Source organism: Hypanus sabinus, chromosome 31, assembly GCF_030144855.1.
Source record: "Hypanus sabinus isolate sHypSab1 chromosome 31, sHypSab1.hap1, whole genome shotgun sequence".
NCBI lineage: Eukaryota > Metazoa > Chordata > Chondrichthyes > Myliobatiformes > Dasyatidae > Hypanus > Hypanus sabinus.
The window spans coordinates 17,410,672-17,416,657 of NC_082736.1; the positions used below are offsets into that span (position 1 = coordinate 17,410,672).

Genomic DNA, 5,986 nt, shown 5'->3' on the forward strand with positions numbered 1-5,986 from the left:
AAACATTAGAGGTACAAATGGAGCGGGGTGTCCTTGTACAGGATTCCCCAAATGCTGGCTTGCAGCTGAGTTGGGAGTAAGGTGGCAAATACAGTGTTAGCTTTCATTTTGAGACGACACGGGTACAGTTTAATCCCATGTTCGAAAGGCAGAGACTGGTCACGGTCACGTGATGGGTGGATTTATTCAAGAGGTAACAAGGAGGCATGGTGCAGGGTTTAGCAGTAAATTTGAGTACGGTTCACAAAATAGGCAAATCAAAAACATTTGCACACATTAGTCTCTGAACAGTATCGAAGTGCAGGTTTCATTCTGTACTTGGCAATCTCTGGTACAGTGTGAGGGTGGGGTTCCTCCTGTACCTGTCAGTCTCTGGTACAGTGTGAGAGTGTGGGGTTCATTCTGTACCAGTCAATCTCTGGTATAATATTAATTTAATGTTTGGGAACTCATTCCAAGACCAGACAAACAGCTCATATCAAGAGTCTGCCTCTGAGAGGGAAAATAACAATTTCTTTACTCAAAAAGGGTCTTTAACTTACATTTTCTGTGGCTTGTTTTGGTATGTGCTAATAGCGTTTAATCAATTAATCAATCAGAATTTTATTTTTGCAATATAAGAACATTTCTCAGAATATGTACAATCAAAGATTTGGGAAGATGCTACGAGAAAGCATATTTTGGTAAGTGAGATAGAAGACACTGATCAACACACAGAGAATGCTGGAGGAGCTCAGCAGGCCAGGCAGCATCTATGGAAAATAGAACATTCGAGTTTTCGGGCCAAGACTCTTCAGCAGGACTGGAGAAAAAAAAAGATGAGTAAAAGTAGAATTAAAAGGTGGAGGGAGGAAAGGGAGCAGCAAGGTGCTAGGTGAATCTGGGAGGGGCTGGGGCGAAGCAAACAATTGGGAAGTTGTTTAGCGAAAGAGATACAGGACTAGAAAAGAGGGAGTCTGATAGGAGAGGACAGAAGGCCATGGAAGAAACCAAACGGAGGAGGAGCTCCAGAGGGAGACGATGGGCAGGCGAGGAGATAAGGTGAGAGACGGAAAAGGAAATGAGGAATGGTGAAGGGGAGGGGGCATTACCGGAAAATCGAGAAATCATGGCAGCATCGGATTGAATAGGGGGCAGGCTGGAGAAGCTGGATATCCCCTCCGACTTGTGTTTTCTACCTTTCAATGTTCGCTCTTTGTGCTCGGTGACTCAGAAATAGGATTTCCAGTACGTTTGACAACCCGGATATATTTCAATGAGAAATCGTATGCTTGCATGTAACGAAATCCAGGTTGGTACCTGTGAATTGAAAAATCGGCGGGAAATCCCAGATGGCGAAATTCAGAGCAACATTCACAAAATGCTGGAGTAACTCAGCTGGCCACGGGATAAGCAACTGCCAGTCTGTCTTTACACCGTCCTACGTGGGAGAGTTAAATCCCGACCTTTACTGTATCAGTTACACAGCTTTGGTGCTGGAATGGAAAAACAGCCCCGTGTGGCAGGGAGGGGCGGAGCATCAGCGATCCTCCACATCTCCCCATCTGTCACTAACCGGTCCGGCTATGATGGTCTGAACATGAGAGTAACAGTTAATCCCGGCGGAGGAATTGTTGCACTTGATGTCAGCGTTTGCAGCACATTAATGTCGGGAGTTCTGCTTCACTAGTTGATCTGTTAGTTCAACACTGAAGGAACTCCGACAGTCATTCAATCATCAGGACAGGATTAGGAAGTTAATGGCACCTCAGGTTAAAACGTCGTTATTTATTTTAAAAAACAAGCCGACCAGTGGGATGAATTGTCCGTCTGGACAATTAAATGATGTAAAACGCATTTCATGGGCGAAATATCGGGAACGAGGTGCAAGACGGATATAGCATAAACGGCAGAGAGATAATAACTGGGTGAGTCAGAGAGTAGGGAAGGTGGAGAAAACGAGAAAGAGGAGAAACAAGGAATCACCAAAAGAAAGTGAAGAACGTGAGTATGAAACGGGAAAAAGTCGGAATGGATCCAGACATGTACAGACACAGAACCAGACACAGTCATGTACAGACACAGGCACAGACCCAGACTTTGACATGTACAGATACAGACACAGACATAAACACATGCATACATACACATAAAAAAGCGCTGCATTCACAGTTCAACAACTGATTAGACTTCCTGTACGAGAGTGGCTCAGCGGAAGCGTGCTAGGCCCATAACCAAGAGGACGATGGATCGAAACCATCCTCTGCTATGTTCTCTGTTGGTGGCAGCAGGTATTCAACTTTGCTTTTTTAAAACACTATGCACCAATAACAAGAAGTCGCATTTCAATTAGAATTTGTCATTTATTCGTACTCTTTTAAATAGTCGTCTCTGTGGCGCAATCGGTCAGTGCGTTCGGCTGTTAACCGAAAGGCTGGTGGTTTGACCCCACCCAGGGACGCTAGTGATCCAGTAGTTTATTTATTTCTTTTTCCAATTTTTTTTATTAGTTTTTCAAAACATTTTACAAATTAAAAACCGCAAATCCCAATGAGGAACATTAAAACAATGCAAAATTAAGCACACAATAACAATATACTACAAAGGAAGAGAATTTAGCAAAATAAAAAGCACCTGAATTAAAGACAAGTAAGCTTAGTGTCCTCCCCAAGCCCCACAACACAAGAAAAAACAACAGCAACTCCAGATCAACCACAACACAATACAGAGAGTAAAAGTCAGGACAGCCAAACTCCCAGACTGTGAATACACTCAGCAACAGAGGATAATAATGCCTGCTACCAGAAAAAAAGGAGCTGAAAGCAAGGGACCGAAAAGAAAAAAAAAAACCCTAGTCAAGAGGAAGGTTATGAAAGTACTCGATAATAGGTCCCCAGACCTTATGGAACTTTAGACCCGAATTGAGAACTGAATAATGATTTTTTTCGAGGTCCAAACAGGCCATGATGTCGTTAAGCCATTGAGTATGAGTGTGCGGGGCAACATATCTTCATCTAAGGAGGATCAAGCGTCTAGCCAGGAGAGAGGCAAATGATAATATTCGGCATTTGGTCGGACCCAGACATAAATCTGTCTCGCCCCAGAAACCGAACAGAGCAATTAAGGGGTTTGGTTCCAGGTGCTGATTCAGAATACACGATAACGTAGTGAAGACATCTTTCCAGAATTTCTCCAAGCTAGGACAGAACCAGTACATATGGATGAGAGAGGCCACGCCCCTCTTGCATTTATCACAGTGCGGACTAACGCTAGGGTAGAATCGAGATAGCTTAGATTTGGACAAATGGGCACTATGGACAATCTTAAACTGTAAAAGGCAGTGGCTAGCACAAAGAGAGGTTGAGTTAACCGATTTGAGAACTGAATCCCAGCTCTCCTCAGATAAGGAGATATTTAAATCCTGCTCCCAGGCCATTTTAATTTTATCCATGGGGGCCCGTCGTAAGGCTGCTAGTTTATCTCGGTTAATTGATATTAATCCTTTACCTAGTGGATTCATGGAAAGAAATAGGTCCATATAATTTTTCGCAGGTATTTCAGGAAAGTTAGGAATTAAAGGAGCAATAAAGTGTCGGATTTGGAGATATCTGAAAAAATGAGCATTGGGCAGATTGAACTTAACAGAGAGCTGCTGAAAAGAAGCGAAGCGATTATCAATGAAAAGATTTTCAAAATGTCTAATGCCCTTCCTATACCAAACCTGGAATGCTGAATCGTATGTAGTAGGTAAAAAAAGGTGATTATGAGCAATGGGGCTGGAAACGGAAAACCCCTGGAAACCATAGAATTTCCTGATCTGAGCCCATATACGCAAAGTGTATCTAACAAGAGGATTAGCTATTGATCTGGGCAGACTACTAGGGAGTGCAGAGCCAAGAAGTGCAGAGATAGATAATTCTTTAGTGGAGCTCAGCTCCATCGCCACCCAGTTAGGGCACTCGGGTTGGCCATGGAAGAAAGACCAGAAGGTAGCACAACGTATATTAGCTGCCCAATAATATAAACGAAAGTTAGGTAAAGCCATGCAACCCTCTTTTTTAGATTTTTGGAGATGGATTTTATAAATTCTAGAGCGCTTATTCTGCCACAGATATGACAAAATAATAGAGTCTAAGGAATCAAAAAAAGATTTAGGAATAAAAATTGGGATAGATTGAAATAGGTATACAAATTTGGGGAGAACATACATTTTAACAACATTAATATGACCTACCAAAGACATAGATAGAGGTGTCCATTGTGCCAGACTCTGTTTTATAGCATATGAAAGATTGGCAACGTTTTCACGAAAGAGATCTTTAAACGTCCTTGTGACTGTAATTCCAATATAATTAAATTCGTTATGGACTACTTTAAAAGGGAGATCACGAAATGTTAGTTCTTGTGCATCTTTATTAATTGGGAGAAGTTCACTCTTATGTAAATTAAGTTTATAGCCAGAGATCTGGCTAAACTGGTCAAGAAGTGAAAACATTAGAGGTAAGGATGTAGACGGATTTGAGAGAAAGAGTAATAAGTCATCAGCATAGAGAGAAACTTTATGCTCAACACCCCCTCTCCAAATCCCAGTCTATTCAGGGCAGTTTCGAAATGCTATCGCCAGAGGTTCCATAGCCAAATCAAAGAGAAAGGGACTTAAGGGGCATCCCTGGCGGGTGCCACGTTTGAGATTAAATACTTGGGATTTCTGAAAATTGGTTAAAACAGAGGCAGTAGGACACTGGTACAGCAATTGGATCCAAGAGATGAAACTTTGGCCAAGGTCAAATTTTTCTAAAACTGCAAAAAGGTAGTTCCACTCTATACGATCAAATGCTTTCTCCGCATCGAGGGAAATAACACATTCAGGAATCCCAGTTGGAGGTGAGTATAAGATATTAAATAAACGCCGAATGTTAAAAAAAACGAAACTGTTTTTAATAAAGCCTGTTTGGTCATCAGAGATAATGGAGGGAATGACGGTTTGTAATCTATGAGCCAAGACTTTAGCTAAGATCTTTACATCAACATTGAGCAGAGAGAATTTCGGCCTATACGAGGAACACTCTGTTGGGTCTTTGCCCTTTTTTAAAAGAAGAATAATAGATGCCTCACTGAAAAAGGGTAACAATTTGCCGTAATTAAACGAGTCAGATAATACTGAAAGTAACTGAGGAGAAAGAAGAGAAGAGAATGATTTATAAAATTCTACAGGGAACCCATCAGGTCCAGGAGATTTCCTTGAGGACAGTGCAGAAATTGCAGTAGATATTTCTTCTGATGACATAAGCGCATTGAGTTTGGCTTTGAAATCAGATGAAAGTGAAGGGATATTCAGATTCTGTAAAAATTGATCAACAGAGATATTGTCATTCCGAGATTCAGAGGAATAAAGCAGAGAACAAAATGTTTTAAATGCGTCATTAATTTCTAAATGATCCGATGTAAAGTCTCCGTTCTCCTTCCGGATCTTTGTAATTTGCTGTTTGGCTTTGGAACGCCTCAGCTGATTGGCTAGGAATTTACCAGACTTATCCCCATGAATGTAAAAGCGACTCTTGCTTTCGAGAAGATGGCGTTCGACAGGTTGAGTGGACAGAAGGTTAAATTTAGTTTGGAGTTCAACACGCTTCTTGTATAATTCAGGGTTCTTAGTTTGGGCATATATTTGATCCAATTCTTTAATCTGGTTAATGAGGTCTAATCGATCTGCACGGGATCTTCTGCTGAGGTTTGCTGTGTAAGAGATTATTTGCCCCCTCAGGTATGCTTTCATGGCATCCCAGACAATCTGGGATGGAACTTCAGGTAATGTATTAGTGTTAAAATAAAAGGTTATCTGATCCTTAATAAATTGTAAAAAATCATCATCCGATAGTAAAGTTGAATCAAACCGCCAGCGTTTATTCCTCTGAGGGAGACCAGAGGCAAATTCAGAGAGAGAGTAATTGGGGCATGGTCAGAGATCAGTATACTCTGATAGTCACAAGAGTGGGCAAATGGAATA

General features: G+C 41.4%; 1 non-coding gene across 1 annotated transcript; it reads left to right on the forward strand.

The window, feature by feature from the left end:
• Nucleotides 1–2,366: 2,366 nt before the first annotated feature.
• trnan-guu (transfer RNA asparagine (anticodon GUU)) lies at nt 2,367–2,440 on the forward strand. The gene has a single exon. It is a non-coding gene; the product is annotated as a tRNA-Asn (tRNA).
• The last annotated feature ends 3,546 nt before the right edge of the window (nt 2,441–5,986 follow it).